The 11,784-nt window shown below is 39.4% G+C and overlaps 1 pseudogene; it reads left to right on the forward strand.

The window, feature by feature from the left end:
- The first annotated feature begins 8,573 nt into the window (after positions 1-8,573).
- On the forward strand, positions 8,574-10,887 carry LOC122327207 (annotated as a pseudogene).
- Positions 10,888-11,784: the final 897 nt, after the last annotated feature.

The following is an 11,784-nucleotide window of genomic DNA, read 5'->3' on the forward strand; positions in this document are numbered from 1 at the left end:
CTTGTTGCTCAGACTTCAACTGTTGGATGTTCCTTAAATGATCTAGTTGCAAACCCATCTCAAGTCGATGCTTTGGAGGAAGTTTTTTTTTGTTTTTTTGCAATGTTTTGACTTTAAATTGCACTGCAAGTAAGAATTAAACAAGTTAAGGGAAATTATTTTGTGTGCTGCTGTTTATTTAATATTTTGTTGCTCTTGAGACTAAATGTAACCCACCTTAAACGTGCAGCTCTGAACAGTGTTGCTTTTCCGTTTCTCTTTTACTGTTATTTTAACTCTGTTTTTGGAGTGAAATTAGGAACTCTGGTATAGTGTTAAATAGTTAACTATTTTAAAAGTGTTGATTTAACTCCACAGAGTGTAGAGCTATATAAACTCTAAAAAAAAGTGTTGAAATCAACTCTGTGGGAGTTCATTTAACACTGGACTTTTTGCTGTGTGCGATATCACACAGGACCACGAGGAGACGCCAAAAGATCACTAAACCTACTGGCTTGACCGGGCTAATACACGAGAAAAAACACCCTCTTTAGGCTTTAGCAGCGTCCGCTATAAAACACTGGTGTTTTGACCTTAAGGCTACTGTTTAAAGACATCCGTGAACTGAAAAAACAACTTCCATCAACTATCGTGATGAGGCCAATGCAGGACACTGATGAATGAGGCGTAGAAGTAGGTGTACGCAGAGCCGACTGATAAAGAAGTCCATATACTCCGTGTAACTGCTTATACCCTCCACTACGCCACTCACAGCACGTAACATGAGTAACGTTATGTAGCGGGAAACTTCACCTCAGTGTATAGGGGGTACGATGATGTTAAATTGATCTTGTTTTTACCTGCCTTGCCAAGGTGTCTTTTGTGGCCGCGACTGATGAGGATTTAAGCTCTGGAAGTTAACAATGTACACGGTGGCTCTCTAAACGTAGTAATACTCGTCCTTCTTTCCCTCTATCAGCCCACAAGACAGGAGGACTGCCCCTACTCCAAGATAACAAAAGTGTGACTTTATTTGCAGTGTTTTAAAGATGTACGGGAAAATACCAAAAGTAACAATAAAGTAACCCAAATAAACAATTCACTTGGGACTTTAGCAACAGAATGCACAACAACGAATTTAACTTGTGCTGAGAATTACAGCAGTACGCGTTCAAAATCAAGGAAACAGTTTCCTGAAAAGTTCAAACGATATTGACTTAAACCAAATGTTTAGATTTTTACAACTCACTGGAACACTTTTACACGACAATCAAGGTCCCCGAGTACAATCACAACTCAATGTTATTCTTTCACCACAGAACTGGGCTGGTGCTGGAGTGCCCATATATGGCAGGGGAATCTTTACAGTTACTGAAAACGTGTTAACGTCAAGTCTTTTCTTCTAAAAAAAAAACAACAACAAGAAAAAGTAGTTCAGAGAAAATCAGCAAAAAAAAGGTAGGCAGTAGTCCAGTAGGCAGAAAAATCTCCTGTACACAAAAAGAATGAATGAATACAGTTCTGTTCACGAGCAGGTTCAGATCACAATTCAGTAAGTTCGCTCAGATGTCCGACAAAAGCTTATTTCGAAAGCATCGAAACAAAAACACTGTAGAAAGGCCCAAAAAAGTCAACTATGAAGTCCAAAAGTCTACAGTGCCGTTCGCGTCCACGCGGCGGCAGTAACGTATCAGAACTGGCAGATGGAGAATTGTCCCGAAAATTGGGAGAAATGACTCGTTCAGAAAACAGCTTCGTCCTCAAAACTACTGTCCGTGTATTCTCCAGGAAGAAAACTGTAGGTGAACAGAAGCAAAGCTCTTTTGAGACGGAGTCAAAAACACTCTCTCGGGACGTAATGGTGGACGCCCTCTCTTGCATCACACTGGCTCACAGATCAGCTTCAACGCAATCCTCACTCCCGTGAAAATGTCCACAGCAGCAGCACAAGCTCGGTCCAGCTCCTCGTCAGCTCACCTCGAAATTCGCCGTCCACTTAGAAGCACATAAACTGCGAGAATTGGGCTTTATTTCTTTTACTTTGTTTTTTCTGTCTCGGATTTTCTCCTTCGCGCTCTTCACTTCCGTCTCGGTTTCTAAAAAACACATTTCAAAACAAAGGTCTTCGAATACCTACCTCCACACGAGTCTGCTTTGAGCGTGGCGCAGAAAGCCCGGCCCCGAATGCAGGCTATAACGGTGGTCAAGGGCAGAGAAACCGCTCTGAAAGGACGTTGGGAACAGGGAATTGTTAAACCACCTGCCCCCGTTCAAATTACCGACCGCGATTTACTCAGGAATTTAACGATTTAGGGTGACCGTAAGAGCCATTTCCCCCCGGCTGCGTCCTGGCCAGGATTTCTATATCCTATATGTCCTAAAGAGAGTATATCGCCAGAGTCAAAGGCATCGCTCACGCGCACGCTGATTTAGACGTTGCCAGGGTTACTTCGACGAGTCCCTTTGATGCCACAATAAGACGACATCATTTTTAGAACTTTCCGCAGCATTTAGAAGCGACGAAAATCTCCAGTCTCTCGTGGAGAGTTTGAGTTGTTCTGTGGTGATTTACTCTGATAGACTGAACAAAAGGCGAAATGTGGAAAAGACTGATAAAAGAAAAGCGTGAGCAGTTTGATGAGTGGTACGGGAGGTTCCAAAGGAACGAGGACTTCCTTCAAAAAGAGTTCGTCATACTGCCAGGCTATCAAGCTGACTGGAGAGAAGAGATTAGGGAGAAAACGAAGACCCAAATCCGTTTCCGTGGCGAAAAGAGCCTGCTGAAATGGAAGAATCTTAAAGCCTTCTTCAAAAAGAGGCCTGAGTGGTGGGATGTGTTACCTCCCAAAGTTCCTCCCCGTGAATATCGGGTCTTGTACTCGGATATACCCAAGAAGTGGCCTATGACAAGTCTGCTCCCAGAAGAACCAGGCGAGGCCAAAAACGACACGATCCAGAGCCACACTACTGAAATACATCTAGTGAAGCCTGTGATGATCGACTTGAGCGCAGTCATATGCCAGGCGTTTGAAGACAGTGAGGCTGCGTCATCCGAGACTGATGAAGACCCGAGCGCTTTTGATGATAATGAAGAATATTACTCATCAGAAGAGTGAAGCTCAGCACATCAGTGCGGACTTGAAGAGCAGCGCATAAGAAAGTGCATACTTGTGTGTGCCAGATCTCGTAATCTGTATGCATAATAAATCGATAACTAAAAGTATGAAGAATGTCTGTCTCTGTTTTTCAATAGAACACTGAAATATTCCTAATTTACCTGAGTTTCAAGTGAAACGTATCAAGTTTAACGGGCCAGTATAGTCTTTGCACATTTTCAATTCCCGTTACTTCTGCTACTTGACTTCACTGACTATAGATTACTATGAAATTAATATTAGCCACAACAGTGGTGCAGATATTGCCATAAATAATTAAAATGTTAAAAAATACATAGAATGCAACGAAAAACATTTTGTCAGAACCTCTAGACAAGCTATTTAGTTTAATTATACGTAGGAAAATGATGATCTCTATCTGATACCAAAATAATAATAATAATAATAATAATAATTACTCCTCATACCATTTATATTGTATGCATATACAATACAGTGCAAAAATAACTAAAATAAAGAAATTCAATTGTTTAGAGCATTTTAATACAATTAAGTGAAGGGTGTGAAGCTCAGAGTTCAGATGTTACATGGTTAGTGTGTCGGAGCAGGGTTAAAACTAAACTCTGTAGGGCTCTGTGGTTCGACACCTCTGACGAAGCACTAGTCAAGCTGCAGGGCAAACATTGGACAGTTGAAATTTCGGTGTTAAAGTCAACTCGAAATGTTTAACACCGAAACAACACCGAGTCATTTGAACACATTCAGATTAAAATATTAAGTTCTGGTGCTGGAGTTATTTCACAGAGTTGATTAGCAGTGTTAAAACAACTCAGTAAAGATGTACTTAGACTCCGCCCACTCAGTTCAATTGCATTGAAGGGAGCAGCTGGTTTTAAAGGCAAGTTATACTTAAGTCATACTTAAGCGTTTGTAATTTGGATGTTCAGTAAATGTACACTATTCGTTGCCGTGAAGCGCTGCACATCAACGTTATCTTAAAATGTGGAAGTAATGCACGCAAGCCTGCTTATATTAGAACCAGGATATATTATATTATTGCTATGCTCGCTCATTTTTGAATTAAAACAAGGAATCAGATTATTACAGTGTGGCCCCTATTTCATTAAAATAGAAATTTTCTTTTACAAAGCCTTGTTTATTGTACTTTTTTTCTATTGCTGCTGTTTTTGATTTTTCTTAAAACATCTTGTTGTTAAATGATCGGCACTGTAGATAAAGTATACCTCCATAGATAAAGCAACCTGACTAATGTTATTGCACATCTGTACATTGTGATATTAATGTGATTTTAAGTTCCAGGTAAAATGTTGGTCCAGATAAAGTGCGAAACTCTGGAAGTGCGTGAAATAGCTGGATTGCATTTTAGGGAAAGCGTTCAACTTTGCTCAGACTGTAACTGTTGGATGTTCCTTAAAAAATCTAGTTGAAATCAAATCTCAAGTCGATGCTTTGGAGGAAGACTTTTTGTTTTTGCAATGTTTTGACTTTAAATTGCACTGCAAGTAAGAATTAAACAAGTTAAGGGAAATTATTTTGTGTGCTGCTGTTTATTTAATATTTTGTTGCTCTTGAGACTAAATGTAACCCACCTTAAACGTGCAGCTCTGAACAGTGTTGCTTTTCCGTAAAACTACTGTGTTTTGAACTCTGTTTTTGGAGTGAAATTAGGAACTCATAGTGTTAAATAGTTAACTATTTTAAAAGTGTTGATTTAACTCCACAGAGTGTAGAGCTATATAAACTTAAAAAAGTGTTGCTTTCAACTCTGTGAGTTCATTTAACACTGGACTTTTTGCTGGTGCGATATCACACAGGACCACGAGTTAAAAGATCACTAAACCTTCTGCGCTTGACCGGGCTCAGAAAAACACCCTCTTTAGGCTTTAGTAGTCCGCTGATTTCTTTACTGGTGTTTAGACCTATTTACTGTTTAAAGACATCCGTGAACTTTGATTCTTCCATTTATGGTGAACTATCGTGATGAGGCCAATGCAGGACACTGATGAATGAGGCGTAGAAGTAGGTGTACGCAGAGCCGACTGATAAAGAAGTCCATATACTCCGTGTAACTGCTTATACCCTCCACTACGCCACTCACAGCACGTAACATGAGTAACGTTATGTAGCGGGAAACTTCACCTCAGTGTATAGGGGGTACGATGATGTTAAATTGATCTTGTTTTTACCTGCCTTGCCAAGGTGTCTTTTGTGGCCGCGACTGATGAGGATTTAAGCTCTGGAAGTTAACAATGTACACGGTGGCTCTCTAAACGTAGTAATACTCGTCCTTCTTTCCCTCTATCAGCCCACAAGACAGGAGGACTGCCCCTACTCCAAGATAACAAAAGTGTGACTTTATTTGCAGTGTTTTAAAGATGTACGGGAAAATACCAAAAGTAACAATAAAGTAACCCAAATAAACAATTCACTTGGGACTTTAGCAACAGAATGCACAACAACGAATTTAACTTGTGCTGAGAATTACAGCAGTACGTTCAAAATCAAGGAAACAGTTTCCTGAAAAGTTCAAACGATATTGACTTAAACCAAATGTTTAGATTTTTACAACTCACTGGAACACTTTTACACGACAATCAAGGTCCCCGAGTACAATCACAACTCAATGTTATTCTTTCACCACAGAACTGGGCTGGTGCTGGAGTGCCCATATATGGCAGGGGAATCTTTACAGTTACTGAAAACGTGTTAACGTCAAGTCTTTTCTTCTAAAAAAAAAACAACAACAAGAAAAAGTAGTTCAGAGAAAATCAGCAAAAAAAAGGTAGGCAGTAGTCCAGTAGGCAGAAAAATCTCCTGTACACAAAAGAATGAATGAATACAGTTCTGTTCACGAGCAGGTTCAGATCACAATTCAGTAAGTTCGCTCAGATGTCCGACAAAAGCTTATTTCGAAAGCATCGAAACAAAAACACTGTAGAAAGGCCCAAAAAAGTCAACTATGAAGTCCAAAAGTCTAGAGTGCCGTTCGCGTCCACGCGGCGGCAGTAACGTGTCAGAACTGAAAGGACGTCGGGGACAGGGAGTTGTTAAACCACCTGCCCCCGTTCAAATTACCGACCGTGTTTTACTCGGGAATTTAACGATTTAGGGTGACCGTAAGAGCCATTTCCCCCCGGCTGCGTCCTGGCCAGGATTTCTATATCCTATATGTCCTAAAGAGAGTATATCGCCAGAGTCAAAGGCATCGCTCACGCGCACGCTGATTTAGACGTTGCCAGGGTTACTTCGGCGAGTCCCTTTGATGCCACAATAAGACGACATCATTTTTAGAACTTTCCGCAGCATTTAGAAGCGACGAAAATCTCCAGTCTCTCGTGGAGAGTTTGAGTTGTTCTGTGGTGATTTACTCTGATAGACTGAACAAAAGGCGAAATGTGGAAAAGACTGATAAAAGAAAAGCGTGAGCAGTTTGATGAGTGGTACGGGAGGTTCCAAAGGAACGAGGACTTCCTTCAAAAAGAGTTCGTCATACTGCCAGGCTATCAAGCTGACTGGAGAGAAGAGATTAGGAGAAAAAACGAAGACCCAAATCCGTTTCCGTGGCGAAAAGAGCCTGCTGAAATGGAAGAATCTTAAAGCCTTCTTCAAAAAGAGGCCCGAGTGGTGGGACGTGTTACCTCCCAAAGTTCCTCCCCGTGAATATCGGGTCTTGTACTCGGATATACCCAAGAAGTGGCCTATGACAAGTCTGCTCCCAGAAGAACCAGGCGAGGCCAAAAACGACACGATCCAGAGCCACACTACTGAAATACATCTAGTGAAGCCTGTGATGATCGACTTGAGCGCAGTCATATGCCAGGCGTTTGAAGACAGTGAGGCTGCGTCATCCGAGACCGATGAAGACCCGAGCGCTTTCGATGATGATGAAGAATATTACTCATCAGAAGAGTGAAGCTCAGCACATCAGTGCGGACTTGAAGAGCAGCGCATAAGAATACTATCGTGTGCCAGATCTCGTAATCTGTATGCATAATAAATTGATAACTAAAAGTATGAAGAATGTCTGTCTCTGTTTTTCAATAGAACACTGAAATATTCCTAATTTACTTGAGCTTCAAGTGAAACGTATCAAGTTTTCTGAGAGACTGGCCATTAGGCCAATTAAGCAACTTGAACTATAACCTGAGTGGTTTGGTGAATGGTGACTTAGAAGAGTGCTTTTCAAAACTGTCCTGAAGGCCAAAAAGAAATCAGCCTCTTTGAATCAGGTATTAGAAAGCAGAGCTTCCGGTGCAGGCACAGAGTAACAGACAAGTCGATAATATTAAAACGATTCAATAATTACTATTTTCTAATGAAAGTGCTTTTTCCTTGGGTAAATGCTGTATACAACGTACTTGCAATATAGAAATGAACCACGTGACGGGGGTTTAACAATATCTGTCAGCGTGAGCCCAGGGGTTGAGCAAATTTTGGTAAAACGCATTTTGTCTCATCCCAGACACGACCATGTGATATGATTTAGGGCTTATATATCTTACTGCTAAATAAATACAATGTTTTGTTAGATTTATTAATACTATAATACATTGAATGTAATTACATTTGTAAGGGGCCAGTATAGTGTTTGCATATTTTAATTTAATATTAATTTAAAAGTAATTCAGAGGACAAATTTTATTTTTGAACATGAAACATTTACAAAATAAACAACGAGGCTAGTGTTTGCTGCCCGTCTTGACTGCTGGACTGGAATTTAGGGAATGCTACGTTTATGGATGAATAATCACCTGCTCTCCAAAAGGGCCCATATCACACCTCTCTTTACTGGTTGCGGCTCGCATCAAGTTCAAGATATAGATGCTTGCATACAGAGCAGCCGGCTGAATGGGCTCAGCACCCACTCTTAAAGGGATACTCCACGCCAAAGCGAAAAGTTTGTCGTTAATCACTTACCCCTTAAGTCTCTAGAAGCTTTGTTCGTCCTCGTAACATAATTAAAAATATTTCGCATAAAAACGGGAGGTTTGCGACTGTCCCATTGACTGCGGAAATACTGTCAGTGTCAAGAAAGGATTGAAAGACATCGTCAGAATAGACAACTGCCATCAGTGATTCAACCGTAATGTTATGAAGCGACCAGAATACTTTCTGTATGCGAAGACAAAAACAACAAAGCTTTTACAGGTTTGGGGAAAAGTAACCCTTCAATAAAGGATGTTGCTCTGTTGTAGCATTTTTGTTGCTTCTAAAACCATTACTTACGTTTAATTTCTATATATATATATATATATATATATATATATATATATATATATATTTATTTTAATATATATGTTAATTTACAGAAAGGTAGTTTATTAAATTGAGAATGCACAAAGATACTACTATTACACTCTTTTATTTTATTAGCTTACTGTACCTTTACATTTTTTGTGGTTTAGAGTCAAGGCCACTGTAGTAGAAAAAAAAATCTCCTTGAGATAAATGCTTTTATTGAGATGTTTTATAACAGTAGGACCCACCCACCAAAACCTCAAAGCTGCTCTGTTAAACTTGAACTGACTTCCTTGTTTCGAAGCGTCTCGTTCTACTAAACGTAAGAAACAAATATAATCAACAATAACTCTAATTTACTTTTTTTTATGTAAAAGTTGTTTATCCAGTGTTTATCTTCCAGCAAAAGGTTATTGAATAGCATGAATCGAACATTGTAACAATTTAAATAAATGAGTTTTCTGTGTTTATTCTGCAGTGTTTACTGTTTATTTCCAGTGTTTATCTGCAATGACGTGTAACAAGTTCATAAGTTATAACATTACAGGCTGCTTAAAGGCTCAAAGTCAAATCCAGAAATTGTGTGTTAAGAATTTAATGTTTGTAGTGTTTAATAGTGTTTTAATGACCGAATGTGTATATTAAAGGCTTTGCTTACATTTTAAGTAAAAACAAATTACATGATCAATTTATTGCAAGGTCAAAATAAGTGCTAAGACTATCTTGACGTATTTAGGATATGTAAAATGCTTCTGCCCCGAGAAAAGTTGAAAAACTTCTGGAAAATTCCTCCCATAACAGTCTTTCACCCAGTATGTGGCAATACATTTTATGGCTCTAAATGTATTATTTCTTAATATGTTTAATATCAGATCACAGATTTCCAAATAGGTGTACTTAGCATAAAATACTATACATCAATGTAAAGATAATTTTGACCATTTTATGACTGGTTTTGTGGCCCAGGGTCACCTATATAACAGTTTACTGTGTCCTAAACAACACATAAAAGAATATTTATGCACTTAAATCACACCTGAACAGAACATAACACACTTTTAAGATTATACTATAATTATTGATTATTTTCTTTTCTTTTTTTTTGGCACAGATGCAAAAAGCCAAAGTTAAAAAGGTCAGCCCAGCTACCCTCACTTCCAATTTAGCAGAAGAGCAAAGAGAACAGCTTTGTGCTTCGCTAGGGGATGTGGACCTGACCCTTCTCTACAAAGCTTCAGTTCATGGATATCAAGCTTCTGCCTTCCACCAGAGATGTGACCGTCAGGGTCCCACTTTACTTGTAGCCTACAACCGATCAGGCTACGTCTTTGGTGGATACACTATTGTGGAGTCTTCCTTTTCAGTCTTACAAGTGGAACCTCTATCTACACCAAGGTGAACAGTGGAAATAAGGCACGTTATGATGATGCTAAAGGGCCCAGCTTTGGCCAACAGCTGTACTTTTGCTACAACAACCAACCAATTGTGTATCATCAAGGAGGGAATGCATTCAACATAAATACCTCAGCTGACTGAATGTGAGGTGTATAAAGTCGAACAGGGTAAGTCACTCATCAGCTTTATTACCACTTCTTGTATTTTACACACAAATTTATATGCATATTGATTTCTGATTCTTTAAAATAATTAACTTTTTTTAGTGTCATGAAAACATTCTATATTTGTTCAACAATTCCCAGAGCCTGAAGTCAGCATTGAGGAGAAGCAATGGAGGAATGTTCTATGGACACCTGAGTGCGTTTCTACTTTATCGCTCTTTTGCTAATTTTCTGTGCTAGTTCAAAGTAATAAAACAGTGATCTGTGTTGTAGACGAAAAGAAGAGATCATGGAAATGATCAGGAATCATAAACCCCTGATGAAGTCTGTGAGTAAGGTTAGAATCCTAATGATCGGTCCTGTAGGAGCTGAAAAATCCAGTTTCTTCAACTCCATCAACTCCATCTTCACTGGTCATGTGACCAACAAAGCCATGTCAGGATCTGCAGGAACTAGTCTCACTGTACAGGTACAGATTCAGCAGGACTTCAAGACTTCAAGGCTTCAGTTTGTATCATAAAGCAATTGTTCCACAATGACCCCTGATTTTGGGTAGTTTCGCACATATCCAGTGAATGATGGTCGTAGAGGAAAGCCATTGCCATTTGTGTTGTGTGACACCATGGGACTCGAGGAGCTTGGCTCGCTTTTTAGGAGATTTTCAGCTGGGTACAGTACATGGTACCTGATATTTATTTTTTAATACCACCTTGTTTGAGGTTCTAAGGGAACTCTGGATCAGTGATTGGCTGGAGAGCATCGTCATTACCTGTGTCACTGAAGTACATAAAACACCAGATCTGCTAGATTTAAATCAGCACAGTGAAGCATCAGACTCACCTTTTGTATTGGAACTCAACTGTTTTAAATGAACACACCTTTTTTAACAAGCAAAAAAATATTCTGTTTCATGTCTGTTGAAGGAAGTACAGATGTTTTTCTCGTTAATAGCCAAGAAGGAGATCCAGCAATAGCTCTTTGGGTACTTACATTTACATTTACATTTAGTCATTTAGCAGACGCCTTTATCCAAAGCGACGTACAAATGAGGTAGGCATATAGAAGCAAATTAATATCAGCAAAAGGGCAGTAGTGCATAAGTGCTCTTGAGTGGGGTCTTGTCTTACCTAACGCAGATACAAGGCTTTTTTTTTTTTTTTTTTTTTTTAAACAAGAAAAGGATAGGAAGGAGCAGGAGAAGAAGAAGAAGAAGAATCTTTTCAGAATCTTTTTCAGGAGATCACTCACCTTTTCGCGACGACGTGTATAATCCTGGCCACTTAAAAGGGTACTAAACTGCAAACAGAGCCAAGCCATGCTGTTCTGAGAAATACAGAGAAGACCGCGTACCACGCAGTGAAAAAGCACTAATGCAGTCATCAAGACAGTTTCCTCCTCTGATCCACTGAAGAGATGAAAGAAGGCATTCGTCAGCAAAGCAGGGTGAGACTGTTGCTCAGAATCGGGCAGTAATTTTTGGTTACTATTCTTTAGTACTTCTTAAGATAAACTTAAGATCATCTACGTGTACTCAACGGTGCTATTTTGATACACCATAGTGATGCATAGTGGTCATTATTTTTAACATATGCAGGGGCCAGCCAAGAAGCCAGGAATTTGACTCACAAACGCACATACACCTTTTGCCTGTCAGTGATTGGAGTTATAATTTTACAAATATAAATATTTTTGTCAAAAAAACCCATGGATTTGCTTTATAAGACATGCGTTAACCCCCTGGAGGGGTATGGGTTAGTTTTACGGTGGTTATATGGGATTTATGCAGCTTCAAAATAATGGCCACTATTCACTAGCATTGCCAAGCTTGGAAGAGGACACAACTCTGTGTTCGTCTAAAAGAAGAAAGTTAT

Source organism: Puntigrus tetrazona, chromosome 22 (assembly GCF_018831695.1).
Source record: "Puntigrus tetrazona isolate hp1 chromosome 22, ASM1883169v1, whole genome shotgun sequence".
Taxonomy (NCBI): domain Eukaryota; kingdom Metazoa; phylum Chordata; class Actinopteri; order Cypriniformes; family Cyprinidae; genus Puntigrus; species Puntigrus tetrazona.